This window comes from Corvus kubaryi, unplaced genomic scaffold (assembly GCF_017639235.1).
Source record: "Corvus kubaryi isolate FWS band 111438036 unplaced genomic scaffold, C.kubaryi_AGA036_p1.0 37395, whole genome shotgun sequence".
Taxonomy (NCBI): Eukaryota; Metazoa; Chordata; class Aves; order Passeriformes; family Corvidae; genus Corvus; species Corvus kubaryi.
Window position 1 is genome coordinate 4,390,002 of NW_024581134.1, and position 15,479 is coordinate 4,405,480.

Genomic DNA, 15,479 nt, shown 5'->3' on the forward strand with positions numbered 1-15,479 from the left:
TTTTGGTCCAGGCCTCCCTGGATTCACCAAGGTTTTAGCACAATTGTTAAATCAGACTTAGACTCTGCCCTGCCCTGCAGAGCAGTCTCCTGCTGGTTTCCCCATCCAGAAGCAATGCTGCTGCAGATGGGTTTTCCCCAGACTGCTGCAGTTCATGGCCTGTATGGGTCTGTATAGGAATAAGAGTCTGGAGAGTGGCTGGAGGATCAGGTAGTTCTGTCTACCTGACATGAAGGAAGTTAAAGCTTGGCCAGTGGAGAAAGCTACACTTTCTAGTGTGATTCTATTCAGAAATATCTTTTAAATGCTTCAATGGAAGTCATAAAGTTGTGTTTTATGACAGCAGCAGTATAATGTTGGTGGATATCAGCATGCCACGGCTGCAGCTCCCACACGGAGACTGCCTATCAGCAGGTCCAGTTTTCAAGGGGAGCCTAACCAGATGATTGATGATTAAATCAAATGTCTAAACACTTACCCTTTCTATATGTGATTGCAATGTAAAGGGTGAACAGAACGATAAAAGTGGGGAGAAAAAGAGGCAGTTGTAAGAAGCCTATTAAGATTGGAGGGAAAACAAATGGCTGGGTGGTAAGAAATTCTGAAGCTGAGGGAGATGACTCAGGAACTCCAGTAATCTGATAGTTGTAGTAAAAAGCCTGACAAATGTGTGGCATGAGCTAGGCACCTGAGAGCTCTCTGAGCTGGCCCCAAAGGCTGGCAGGGGCAGCAGCACACAGATGATGCAAACCCCACCGATGCTCTTTGCTTCTCGGGTGCTGAGCCCCACACAGGGTGGGGTCCTGAGTGACCAGTGCCCTTCAGGTACAGCCTCCAGAAACCAGAGATCAGGCATGGGGTGGCTGTGTCTAATATTTGATGCTTCAATCCAAGATTGAGCCCAGTGACAATCCAAAAGCTTTCCAGGGAAAAAAACACTGCTTAGCAGATTTCTTCGCCTGCTGGGACTGGGAGCCAGACTCCTTTGCTGTGGCCTCGGTTCTCTGTTGGCTGGGTTCTCTTTTTTATCAGAAGTCATCCTAGTTTCTCTCTTTGAATGTTTCTAACTTGGTATTACCAGGTCAGTGGTACTTCACGGAGTCAGTACATCCAGACTCCTGGACTTTTGGGTCCGACACAATAATCTTTGCCAAAGAGTGTGGGGTCAGGACTTGACACAGTTCAGGAGCTGCCTTACACTTGCTGATGATGGGGCAGAGTGCTGGAGAACAACAGAGTGTCCTGGGAGTGGGATGAGCAACAGGAAATGTGAGGGAAGGATGCTGAAGGCCTTTAGAAATGCTCTCCTCCCAAAGAGAGGTGACACCTCCATGTCCCCCCTCCTCAGCTGTCTGCATCCACCCCCTAAGGAAGGCAACAAACCCCTGTCTTGTTTTGAGGTCCACCAATCCAGGAAGGAGATAGTGAAGGGAAACCAAGGCGTTTTAGTGATACTCAAGGCTCAGAGGTTTCAAGCCATCGCAAGCATGAGTGTTACCAGAAAGGTGGAGGGGATTTCCATGCTGCATCTCGTGTGCCCACTGCTGCCCTCCTCTTCTTCACAAAGGGGAAAGGGGGAGGAAAGGGTTTGTGAGTGCTCTTCCAAAGTGGAGCTGCTCCTGGCTTTTGCTGCAGTGGTGCAGAAGGCAATGCTCAGGGCTGGGTTTGTTGGCAGCTTGGGGCAGGATTGCTGCTTGCTGGGTTGTGCTTTTTAGCATTTGAACAGGAGGGATGTTCCAGGCTGCCTGAGGGAGCCGGGCTGGGGGAGGATGTTTTGCACCTTTTCCATGTGTAACTGCCTAAGGAAGGCATGTGGAAGAGGAGAAGGAAGAGCAGAAATAGAAATGAAATCTCTCTCAGGACATACATGGCCAACACAACTCTATTGCTTCATTTTCTGATACTGTATAGTGCTGTCACTCAGGGACCTTTAGTGACTGGGACCTTGGGACTGTAATTCTTCTACCTGTCCCCTTCCTATCCCCCCTTTGCCTTGAGTATTGAGAAATGAAAAGACAATGAGAGAAAGTGCAGAAGAGGGAAACGAGAGCCCTGCTAGCAAACCCTTGCTGTTCCATGGGTGAAAGAAAAGCTTTGGTTACTAGGGTCAAAGGAAAATGTAAACCTTTATATTCATGTCTTCGAGCATAAACCAGCCATTAGTGTATATAGGATAAGTTCACAGTGCATGAAACAAACAGGACTGTAGGTTTTAACTGGCATCCAACTCTCTTGCATGCACATCTGACGCCACGCCAGCAGCTTATGTCTTGCAAATAAGTAGGGAACCTGCCAAGGCTTGGCACTTCCTCTGACCAATGGACAGCACATCCACTTCCCAGAAACAGAGCCAGGAAGAGAACTGATCTGGCCAGTCTGTTTGACCAGATCTGCTCCAGAGGCTCTGGCAGGAGGAGATAAGGGGTGGGGAAGGGAGCTGGTTTTGTTTTCTTTATTGTGGGGAGGGGGAAGGCGTTTAAATCTCTGAGTTGTTTTCAGACAGAAGAGAAGCCTCTGGAGCTGCAGACCAAAGGACAGTGGCTTTAGGGAAGGTGGTTACTGGAATCCTGATGGAGAGGATGGGTTGAGGAAAAGGTGGTTGGTGGGAGAGAGCTGTAACTTCAGAAGCAGAGCAAACAGGAGAGAGCTTTTGAAAATGTATGTGCAATACAACAGGTTTGCAGGGACTGGAGCACTGGGGACATCCCTGAGTCAGACAGGCTGGGTACAGCTGCAGGCAGCACTCCAGGAAGCCCAGCCATGGCAGCAGTCCCTGGTGGGCAGAGCCTGTGCGCTCTGGGGGACAGGAAGGTCAGGAACAGGGAAAAGAGGGAGACTCAGGATGTGTGGCCATCAGCAGAGCTCAGTCCCTGGGGACAGGGACAATCAGTTGCATGCAGACAAAGTTGCAGGAGCTGGACTGAGATGTGCAGGGGAGTGACAGCTGTGCCAGGCTGGGGCACGGCTGAGCCCTACCCTGGTGTCAAACCAGAGACAACGAGGCAAGAAACGTCCTGCTGGTTACCAAATGCTTTCTTGGAGAGGAGACTGGGCTTACCAAGCAGGGTGGGACGTCTCTACAGTAGATGTGAAAGTTGGGTTGGGGGCATGGGTTGGGTGAGAGATGTGAAACCAATGTGTTGGAAGCAGGACCTAACGCAGATGCTGGGAGGGAGGGAGGGAGGGTGGGAGGGTGGAAGGGTGGGAGGGAGGGGAGCAGAGGCTGGGCAAGAGAAGATGTATATAGTGTTGGGTTTTATTTTTCATTTCCTCTTTTTTTCTTTTTTTAAAGAAAAGAAAAAAAAGTTGTTTGATTTCTAATGTCTTGATGTAAACCAAATAAAAATGGTTCTGTACATTCAGAAGTAAAGAACAGCTGAAAGGTGACAAGTATAATAAAGAAGCACTGACCTTCAGGCTATTATAACCATTTCCCCAGACTTTTCCCACAGGACTGGAGGGCAGACCTGTGCCTGTGCCTGCACAGAGGTGCTGGGATGGTGACCTTGGGGCTGGCTCCCTGATCCACCTCCGAGCACAGGACAGAAGAGGTGGGCAGTAGAGGTGGAAATGATGGTATGTAAGTAACTTTTCAGTGTTTGATCCCACCACCCCTGAGGCCAGCGGGAGCCGGCTGTGTGTTAAATAAATCCCAATCTCTTGTGCACAGGGTCTCTTCCCAGAGCCAGCCTGCATCATGCCTTACTGTAGCTTGAGATGTAGTGAGGAGGGGAGGATGGTATCAGCTATCTCTTGGATAAATGAGGTAATGCAGATGGAGTAAAGGCAGTGGGAGCCTGAACTGTCCTTGAGAAGCTCTTGATAATGCTGTGGCTTCCTCCCTGTGTCTTAGTCTGGGGTGACAAGTGCTAGGGTGTGCCCAGGTGCTCAGAAGATGTACAAAGCAAGGGCTCCATGCGAAAAGATTTATCTTAAAGCCCTTTGCAATCCAGTATAACCTCACCTGTGGGTTCATGACTGTCTGTGAAGGATGAATATGGAAGAGAATGCAAACAGGGACCTTGTGTTCAGCTTATCTGTTGGAGTGGCCATTGTCCTTGCAGAGACAAATCCTTCAGCAGAAGTACAGAAGGTCAGAAGTACAAATGAGTGGGCTCAAGTGTAGGGCAGTGTTTGAACGTGAACTGAGGCTCACCTGGTTACCATGTTAGCAGAAATGAGTGACGGGGGATGCCAAGGAGGATGGTGCTGGTGGGTCTGAGGCATACGGGTAACCCTCTCTGCTACAATCCTGGGTGAAAAGCAGGATGAGAAATTGCCTGTCTTGTGTTTAGTGCTTTGGAAAAGCAGAGGACAGTCTTGCCTCCATGGGGCAGAAGTGTGGCTTCTCTCAGCTGGGCCAATAAATGTCCTGTTGTTTGTGTTAATCCAGCAAGACTAAAAGGGAAAAAACAAAGCAAACCCACATTTTATGTGGAAGGCAAACCTAAGGGGAGTCGCAATCCTCTTAGGAAAGGGCATTCTTCAGCAGAAAGGCTGGAGTGCATCAGTGTGGGGCAGCCCCAGAGCCTGCCCTCAGCCCTTTCTGCTGATGACCAGGCCACCAGGACTGGTGGGGAGCCAAGGGCAGGTGCTTTGCTGGGACAAAACAGTGGGGAGTTGTGTGAGCACAAGCTCCTGCGCTGCACTGTGCTCTGCCACAAACTGCAGTCCCTTGCTCCCAGAATCTGGGAGGGTCACCACAGACCTCTGGAGACCATGGAGCCAGAGCATCCCGAAGCTGCCCTCCTCAGCTCCATGCCATGGGCTGCCTGCTCCCACCTAAGACAGCCAGAACTTGCCAGTGCCAGGGCCAGAAAGCACCCACTGAATAATACTGAGTATGTGTATGACAAAGTGAGGAGAGGAGACGTGATAGACCCATTTATGATCCAGGGATGCACATTTTGTCATTTTCACAGGCTGAGCTTGGCATTTATGCTGGCAGATTTTCCCCCAGAAAGGATGAAACAGTATAGCAGTGAGTAACGTCATTTTTTTGAAGGGGATGGTAATTTCTCTTCCAGTATGTGTTTCAAACAGTAGATCCGTGTTGGTTCGCCTTCTGTGCAGCCTAATGCCTCCCAGCTCTCAGTGCTCTGATGTGGGGAAGCACCAGAGTTAATTGTTTTACTTAATTAGATGCTGGGTCCATGATTTTTTGGGAACCTTGCTGGCTGTCTGACGGACAGTGTCCAGCCAAGAAGGCCAAAGACCTTTTCCTTGGCTTTCCCAGCCCTCTGGACATACCTTAACCACCATGTGCTTTGCTGGATGTGCCATCATGTGGCTCACGGTGCCCAGCAGCACAGACAGCCCTGGTGCCTGGCAGGGAGGGTTTGGGGAGCCACGGGCTGGGAGAAGCCAGGCCAGCAAGGAAGGAAACTGTGATTACCATTGTTGTGATGCTGATGCCCCTTGGGGACTCAGACAAGGGCAGTGGCCGGGTTTGCAGCATCAGGAACAGCTTGTCTCAGGTTAGCAGAGGCTTTTCTCCCTGTGGCTGATCTCTTGCCTGCAGAGAAGGGAGCTGGCACTGCCTCTGCACTGACAGATGCTCTGCTCCACGCTGGGATGAACTTGTTTGTCTTGACTCTGGCCTTGAGGGAGTCCTCTCTGTTCACCTGCAGGGGATGGTGCATTTGGCTGGGCTTTTCTCTCTCACCACCATCCCCTGGCTGTGGCCAGGGCTATGGAGCCTGTGCTGGAGCAGCACCAAGCCCTGCCAAGGCAATGGCCACTCCCAGAGGGTCTCAGTGGTGAGTGCAAACAGGGAACTCCTGTCACACAATATCATGACATGTCAGGTGGGAGCCCAAAGAAGAGCTGCACCTCATTGAGAGAGCTGGTGCTGGCATAACTGGTGATGCTTTAACCTCTTTTCTCCACAGACAGTGTCCCACAGAACCTGAAAGTCTGGGGACCACTGTGCTACCTGCCTCAGGGACATCTGGGGACCCAGGGGGGCTGTTTTGAGCAGGAATAGGTCTTCTGCTAGTGCAGCTTTCAGGCTTTTGTTAGAGATCTTGTGCCCCTTGACTTTTGAGGCAGAGAGAAGGAAGACATGTCCCAGAGCCTCTCACAAGCAGACTGGGCACAATTCCTTGAGTTTCAGCCCCTGCCAAGGCTAGGAAGGTCAGCAAGGGAATTGGCAACCTTTCCCTCTCCCGTTTCAATTGCACTGAAGCAAGAAAGGGGTGGGCAAAGCAGAGATTAAACCCACACAGTCCCTGCCCAGCAAAGCCCCGTGTCTTGCTCAGGTCTGAGCACAGGAGCAGACCTGACAACTGCACATCTTAAAATTCTGCCTGGATCTGACAGCTTCACTGGGCTGGGGCAATGTGCTTGGCAGGCCAAAGGGAAAATTCTGAGTGAGCAAACCCCTAGAAAGATTCAGCAGTTGTCACAGAGAAGGGTTTCTAATATCTGGGAGGATGAGTAGCCAGGTGCTAGAGGAGGAAATGGAAACACTGAGGATAAAGGAAAGCCTCAGGAGTTACCCAGAAATATCCCAACCTCTGTCAAATCCACACGACCTTGGTGGCAGGACTGTGCCACAGGTTTGTGGGGTGGGTTGTTTTGATTTTTATTTTTTTCCCTATTGCCTGGCATGTCATAATATTGTGTGTTTGTGTGAAATCACATCCCCTTCCAAAAGAGAACCCGGCTCCTGAAGGGCGAACGCCCTTCCACGGTGTGCTCACTACAGGGATGTTGCACCAAAAAGACACGAAAGCACAGCTGGGGCATCCTTCCCAGGAAAATCTATTCCATCTGTGGCTCATCCTCTCAAGCTGCACCCATCCATCTCCCTCCCAAAGACGAAGAAGCCGCAGCGTCTTCTCTAACGGGGGACAATTGATGTGGCCTGAAATCCAAACAGCTGAACAACAGTGACAAGAGGACAGGAAGATCAATGTCAGTGTCAATGTGTGCTATCAAAGGGACTGCTGTGAACCATCTTAACATACTCTGAGTGGCTGCGTTGCATCCTGTACAGCGTTATAAAAAAGAAAAAAAAAGAAAAAACAAACAAACAAAAAAAAAAGCAACAAAAAAACCAACCCAGAACAAACCACTCATTTTTATGATCTTTAATTTGCATTTTCTGCATGAAATAAGACCTTGATCCTTGTCTTTTTTCACAGAAGCAGATTCTGCTTTAAGTAATGTAAAAAGAAAAAAAAAAAGGAAAGGAAAATAATGTTTCTAGCAAAGTGATTTAGATGTAGAAATTTTTGTAAGAAAACAACAAAAAAAAAAAAAAGGGAAAAAACCAACAAAGAAATAAAATTAAATGACCTAAAGAGCCATCTTTGTCTACTCTAGAGGTGGGAAGGTGTGACTGGTGGGTGGCACTTTCTGCTGTGCCCGTGGGAGAGGTGCCAGAGCCCACGGCAGCCAGGAGGGCTCCGGGAAGGACGTGGTCACCAACTGCTGCCAGGTGCTTTCAAAAACTGTCTCCTTCACCTTCTTTTAGGGACAGTGGGTAGGAGGGCAGGGGGAACGGTGGGGAGGGGCAAGGAGAGTTGCCTTGATTTTCTTTTGGGGTTTTGTTTGGGGTGTTTCTGCTCCTGTAGTGACAGTTTTTGAAAGGTGACGATGAACAAAAGTGAAAAAAACAACAAACTTGAAAATAGTTTACAATTTTGTACAAACATTATAAATACTAACAGCAAATGTTTTTAAAAATGGTCCATACCAGTGCCAAAATAATGTAATGTGTACATTAATTTATTCTCTCTCTTTTTTCTTCTTCTTCTTTTTTCTTTTTTGAGAAAAGGTGTTAAAACACACACAAAAAAATTTCTTTTTTAACAAATGCTGTATGTGGACATAAATGTACTTGAACACTGTTGGTTATTAACTGGTTAGGAATCTTTCTTGGGCTTTTGGGTTTGCGCTTTTTTTTTCCTACCCAGAACAAAAGTTAACACTGATAAAATACAGCCTTTGAAGGTGAAACAACCAAATCCTTCTCTGCTGGTTTGAATGTTCTACGTGTTTCCATTTTCAAGGCACTGTCTTTAGGCCAAGTCTGTACCTTGCCATAGAGAGGACTCAAACTTGTCCTGAACTTTAAACACAGCTGTGTTAAATCCATCTGAAGTGTGTGTCCAAGGGACTTTGCTAAGACCTAAGCAAAGTTTTCTGCATGTCCAAGCGTTCTGCTGGCTTGTACCAAGAGCTGGAATATGCTCAAGCTCCATGACACTGCCTAGAGCAGAGGGGAAAATCAGAATAAATTCCCAGTCTTGTTTTTCCATCACAAGGTGAGCGACTTACCCTAGAGCTGAGGAACAAAGATCAGAATTTTGTCACTTTTGAGGGCTCTTCTGTCCTATTTCCTAAAGCAAATGGAATACTCAAGCCCTTGTAGACTTTGCCGTGCTGAACAAAAGTGAATCAGACAGGGCCGTTTTCAGAAATGACTGATGCACTTTAGCAAGGTATGGAGGTATTTAATGATCAGACTTAGGCTCCCAAATCGATTTTCAAAAGTTTAAAAGGCCATCTAGAGGTCTTTGGATGTGCAAATGAGGCTGCTTGTCCAGCCAGGGGAGTGGGGGACACTGCTGAGTTGAAGTGTCACCCATCGAGGGACTGCGGGGACACGGGGGATGCTGCCAGGGCTGGGATTGTGGTCAGTGATGGTGGCAGTAAAAGGAGGGAGCTGGCCTTGAATCCCAGCTTTCCAGGGGTGCAAAGTGATGTTACCAGCCCACAGGCCATTCCCCACCCAAGCTGTGCTCTCCAGCTCGGTCTGCTCCGCACCTCTGTGGCTCTGCACTGTGAACAGAAAGGTGAGGATTAAAAATACAGGGAAAACGAGTTCAGGGATGCTGGTGGGACGCTGGGAGTGTACTTGCCACTGATGGGGCCATCCTTGCACCCCTGAAGCAGAAAGGTGCTGCCTCCCCCACCCTCAGGCAGGAAAGCAGGAATATTGACACGGCCTGACGTGCTCTAGCTGGGCATTCCGGTGTGTAGAGCTCTTCTCAGCTGGGACCTACAGCCAGTGGCATCAGTGTGGCTGCTGGATGAAAAGCCAGGGATGGAAATCATGCTAGGAACTGCATTCAGCACCCAACAGGTGAAATCCAGTCCTTGCTCCCCTCTCCAGCACTGGCTGAAGTCACCACCTGCTCAGCAAACCAACTACATGGTATTTGGCAGGTAATGGGGAGGAAGGTTTCCTTTTTTTGCCTTTACATTTTATTTTCTTTCACTGAAGTCTATATATAACACAAAACCATTTGCTTCTTTTCTTCAAATATGCCAATTCAACTTTTCTCTCTCCTCACTAGCCATTAGGACAGTTCTTGTCTCTAAAAGCCCCGAAGCCCTGCTGAGCTCAGAGGGGAAGCCACAGCAGTGCAGAAGCCCTGGGAGCATCACTGCCCTCTCTTCTTGCCTTTTTCTTCCCTGAAAAACTTCAGCTTTAAGCAAATGTGGGATCAGCGGGAAGCACTGACTCCATGTTTGCTTAAAGGTGAATTTGTTTGAAACCTGACATGGGAGCCGGACATCTGGTCCTCAGTCTTGGATGTCCAAACTCTTGAGGGTCTCATCCTCCCCAAAATCATAGATGAAAGCTAAAGAATTTGCTCCCCAACAGAGACAGAAAAAGACAATTATTAATGATCATTAATGGTGCTAGGAAACTCATTGGATATCCAAACAGTGGTAGAACTCCACATTTTCACAAGTCCTTAAGTGGTTAAAGCAGCCAGGTTCCTCTGACTTCTCAATGGTTTGGGCATTTAAGTTGCACAATAATAACAATATCCAAAGTGACATGCAAAGGTTGTAAAAACATTAAAGCATATTCAGACTGGTTTATCCTGGAAATTCTCTTGAGGCTGGAAAGAAGAAATCCTCAAGATCACTTTGTATAATAGCATGGAAGAACGTCAGTACAAACCCTCCTAACTCCATCTGCAGGAAATGCCACTGCAGATCAACCTCCAAAAGTTTGGAAGGGAGAAACAAGGCAGAGTTTAGTGCATTGCTCTGCCAGCTATCATACATTAAAGCCAATATAAGGCCTCTTCAATATGGGAGAGAGTAGAGATTCTAAAAAAAAAAAGGAAGTTATTTGGAAATTTCAAAGTGGTATCTTTAATGCATGTGAAATCTTCGATGTCAAAAAGATTTCATTTTTCCTTGGTATGTCTTCAGAGCATTTTGTCTTCAAGAATAAATTGCCTTTTTATCTGTATCAACAACATTTTCCTTGTCTAATTTCAGGCAGGCAAAAGCAGAAGGATGGAAATTCAGAAAGAAAAAAAATTGAGAGCAGAGTTGATACTAAAATGAAATAAAGTCTGTTATTTCAACGCAGCTGAAGAGCATTTCCTTTGAATCACCACAACTTGACTTTTTTTTTTTTTTTACAGTTTTTTGACAAAATGCAGATTTTTGACAAAATGCAGATTTTTGAAGTGGAAAAAAAAAAAAAAAAGAACAGCAAACACTATCCAGCCAGTTGTCTTGTGAAGTGTCATCTGACAGACTCTGTGCTGCAAAGTCCTTGCAAGCCACTGTCAGCCTGGAGAGCAGAAGCAGTCAACTCGACCCAGCTGCAGCACCAGTGCCTGGTTTGGGGAAGCCTCGGCATTCTGTGCTGGCAGCTTGGTTTGGATGCTGCAGCTTTCCCCCAGACAATAGATTTCTCCAAAGGAGGGTGGTGCTGAAGCAGCTGCCTCCATCGGGCTCTGCGTCAACAGTTTAAATATTAACAGTTCCATGTGTTCTCACCAGCCCCTGGGAAATGCAGGATCAGCCAGAGGATTTCGCCTCCAGTCCCATTCATGGATTTTTCACCCCAAAAAGAGCTGTGCAGTCACAAACAGCCTGGAGAGAGCCCACATTGCCTTCCAAAAGCCAGCTCTGATATCCATTTCTCACACCAAAAGGCTGTGTAGGTAGACAGGGCTTTTCCACAGCTCCAGGGTCTGCTTGGACAGGCAGCTCCAAACACACTCAGCATCCCAGGGTGTGTCTGATGAAGGGAGGAAGGCTCCTTCTCCATCAAACTGAAGAACTAATACCTCCAAAAAAGGGGCCGTTTGGCCCAAAAAACTCCAAACCCCTGCTTCATACAAAGTTAAGGTGCTCAGGGTCAAACAACCCAGCAACAGATATTGTTGAGAAGCTTTGTGTCAGGGAAAATGGGCTTGCTTAAGTCTTGACACCACACTGAGCACAGTGAAGGAGTCTGGCCTTGCAACAATGAAGGCACAAATTATAATAGCAAGGTCTGTAGCTGGAAAAAGAGTCTCTAGAGAAGACTGGTTAAAAAATGTGATTTATGTCAGCAGCTTTGTATGATCATCTCAGCTCTGGGATCAAAACTTCACCTCTGTAGCCTATATGTGAACTATCACTCTCATTTGTGTGCTGTGTATTTACAGGGCAGCTCCTAGACCAGGATTTAGAAGACCTCCCTAAAGGTCATTATACCTTGTCAAGGAAAGGTCTGACTTCAGCCAGGATCCTATACTCTATGGAAAAAGGATCCACCCATCCCTTTCCCCTGTCCTTGCACTGTGGGACAATAGAAGAGGTCATCTCCAGCAGTCTCTGAGGTGAGAGGATTCAGGTAAACGTGGAAGAGCAAGTAGAAAGTGCAAGCCACTGAAATAAGAAGCAGTACAAGCAGACAAGGCAGACACGAGACTGCTCTTCATCCACCACATCCAAAACCTGTGCTGCACAAGCCCTGAGGGCAGAGCTTTGTGCAGAAAATCCAGCATTTCCGTGGTGTGATCCAGAGCTCGGATCCAGAGCACTGCTTGGAAAGCGCCCAGGTACCAATCCGCGATCCCACGGGGCAGATCCGTCCTCACCCACCCACAGCCTCACGCTGTGCATGCTCTCACTCTGTGGGTTTGCTGGGGAACGATGAGCACATTTTCAGCTGGATTCCTCTCCCCGTTGCCATGGGGAGACAGACGCACCATCCCTGGGGCGCTGCGAGCGGCACAGCGGGAGCGGCTGCTGGGCTTGGCCAAATTCTGGGTTTAAAGGTGTGTGCTGCAGGTTGAGCTTGTTTTTAGGGCAGGGCAGGAGGTCAGCACTGTGCTGAGCAGCACTGACCACGCTCCTGCTGGGGCAGGAACTGCTGTGGCATTTCAGCTCTGCAGCTGGACACCACTGTTGGCTGGCAAAGACATCCCTCACCTGCTGTGCACCTGCTGGCAAGGTGGTTCTTCTGCTTAACACTGGAGGATACACAAATATTATTATCATTTCATATTTTTATTCCTAGTTGCTGTTCCTTTTCCCAAGACAAATTCTCTTCTTTTTCTTTTCTTTTTTTTTTATTCTAAACTTTGAGCAAAATCCGTTCTGCCATTTTGAAGTCAGATGGGTGAAAATGAGCCAACTTTAAATCACAGTTGCCAACTGGTTTAATTTAATTTGGTGAATTAATCATGAGCCTAGTTCTAAGTCCTTCTTCAAAAAAAAACCCCACAACAACATGTTCTTAGATTCATGGGAATATATCCAGGGCTGTGTTTGCATTTAAAAACAAAAAGTAAGTTTCTGTCATGGAGACAAACTCTCATAAATGCGGCTGCTGGAGCCTGCTACCAGAAGATAAATTAAAGGCATCTGTCATTAAATGATTATTACTGAGGTAATAAGTTTCAAGTCAAAAACAAGGTTTTGGAGAAGCAGAAAGGCAAATAACTCGTGGTTACTGAATATTTGTGCCTAACAGTTTTCTGTACCCAGTCCAAAACCTCCTGAGGTCCCTTTCTCTGCAACATAAATATAACTGTCCACCCCCAAATCCCCACAGGAGAATAGAACTGTCTCCTCTTGGACTCTCCCGCCACAGTGCTTCTGACCAGCTTTGCTGGACAAAGGAAAAAGTGTAATTAATGCAGTATAAGCCAGGGTGGCACAGAAGTACAGGGCTGCTCATTTTTACGTTTTTGGTGGGTAAAGTTTCCACCTGGCTTCACGTTATGAAACAGTGACGATGATTCACACTCCTGGAACGTGAATGCCTCAGGACAAGCATGAGCAGAGCAAGAGTGACCACCCAAAGATGGTATAAACAGGAAAAACAGAAATGTGGAGTTCAGGTCTGCAGATCCCCTGGTGCAGATCCAATTCCACTGGAGCATGGAGGAATCAGACCGTTTGTGGTGTTGGTGGGGAATGTACCAGGATTCCTGCTGGAAGGAAGAGTTTGCTCTGGTAATGGTTCAAAAAGAGGAGATAGGGTTGTCATCGCAATGAGACAACATTATTTACTGTCCAGATGGAGTAGTGGCAAGCACTGGAATCCTTGGAGGCAGGAGAAGGTATCTGCTGTGCAAATTAGGGAGAAACTCCCACAGCCCATTATGGCAATGTGAGTGCTGCGCTGACAGAAGCTGTTGTGCACCTTAGGTCACCCTAATTGTGTGAAAAGGGTGTCCACAGGAGGGTGTCAGGAAGGATAACAGATTTAAAGTTTAAACTTTCAGGAATCCTTCCCTGTGAGGGTGGTGAGGACCTGGCACAGGGTGCCCAGAGAAGCTGTGGCTGCCCCATCCCTGGAAGTGTTCAAGATCAGATTTAGATGGGGCTTGAAGCAATCTGGGATGGTGGAATGTGTCCCTGCCCATGGCAGGGGGTGGAAAAAGATGGGCCCTTCCAATAGAAACCATCCTGGGACTCTATGATCAAACAGAAGGGGATGTTTCACCACCACCTCACCACCCTACATATTTGCACACAAATTGTCCTACTTGCCACTATGCAAAGTTCCCAGTTCCTGTTGAGGTGCTAAGTGAAAGTCATCTTCAAGACCTTTGAGGTGAGTGGACAGTGTCTTACAGAAGAGGATCCTTTCCCAGAAAATATCTTCAGACCAGCACTTCATGCTCATTCTTTATGTCAGGGGAGGGATTGATGTGTAGACAGGCGAAAGGAAGATGACATTCTCACCACTGAGGGAGTCTTTTGCAATTTCCCCTCAAACCTGTGCCTGGTATCTTTTCTTAAAGAAGGTCACTCACAAGAAAATCCCCTTCCATATGCAACTCCCTCCAGAGCTAACTAGATGTTCTTGTACGGCTTATAAATCATAGAGGCAGCTGTTCCCATCAGCATTTTCCTTCTCCCTTGAAGTACTAACAGCCCCAGCAGCTGCTGAGTCTGAAGGTAATTTCACAAATTAACCTGAGAGCAGCCCACAGTCCCAGGACAGCAACCCCACCTGCTCCATGCATCTTCCTGGGAGGGACAGAGCTTGCAGCCTCAGCACTTCTGTAAGCTTTCTGGGAGGATGGGGAAGTCTTAGGAGGGGGAAACCTCAGCTGGATAAGTGTTTCAGCCAGAAGGCAAACAGAGAAGGCAGCATGGATGCATTGTACAAAGGCAAAGTACAGAGCAGAAATAAAAATGAGAGGGGGGAAAAGGGCTCCGAAGAGCCTGGATGGAATGAAGGACATGCACAGCTATCAGCTATACTGAGAAAATAAATAAACAGGAGTAAGCCTGGAGCAGGAAGAACTTGGCCAGGTCACAGGAGCCAGAGTCCTTGGTAGGACTTGAACACCTTTGTTTTGTTTAATATTCTGTCAATTTTTTCAATACCACGGTGTACTGACACCCCAAATTTGCCCACAGAGATTTGTCTTTGCTCTTTTGTGTCTCTGGGGTGTGAAAGCTTCTTGTGAACTCAGCCCCAGCTCTCCCCATTTCAGCTGAGCCATGAGTTCATTTCTGTGCTGCTCAGGTGAGCACTAAACGTGCTCCATGGTACCCAGAACTTCGGAGTTTGGGTTTGCACAGGGTAATATGGAAACTGGTGAGCTCTGCTGCCTTCTTGCTCAGGAGCTGCTGGAAAATGGGGCTTTGTTAAATCCCCTGCATGACTCCTGCAGGCACTGCAGCTGGGGGCCAGGGCCTGGAATGGCAGGCAAAGGCGTTTGCTAATGGAGATGAATGAATGGTGAGCTCCAGTGATGGATTTGGGTTTCTGTCCCTAGAAATCCAATGCCTACATTGGGGTTTCTATTTCCCTTTTCAGGCTGATTAATTAAATGATTTATTGCTGTAAATACAGAGCAAGAGAGAAGGAAGGTGGCTGAAGCAAGCAGAGCAGGTTCCCTTCGATGGCCAGAGGATGCCTGATTTCCTCACCCCAGCTGTGCCCAGGGGAGTCCTGTCCTCCTGCTTGATCAGCAGCTGAGGGATCAATATTGCCAAGCATCTGGGTTGTTCCTCAGCTCTTTGTAGATAATTGCTCTTCTTGGGGACCTTGGCAGAGAGGCTTGAGGAGTTGTCCCTTGGATGTGGTGACCTTGTAGTGAGCGTGGTGAGAGTGCGCATGACTCCGTGAGCAGAGCTGGGCTGGCTCCAGCTGGTCTGGGGAGAGAGAGATCTGAGCAGGAAATGGGGCCTTTTCCTGAGCACCCGGGTCCTTCACTGCACTCAGCAGGGAGAAGGGGAGAGCTGTGCAGGTGCTCTCC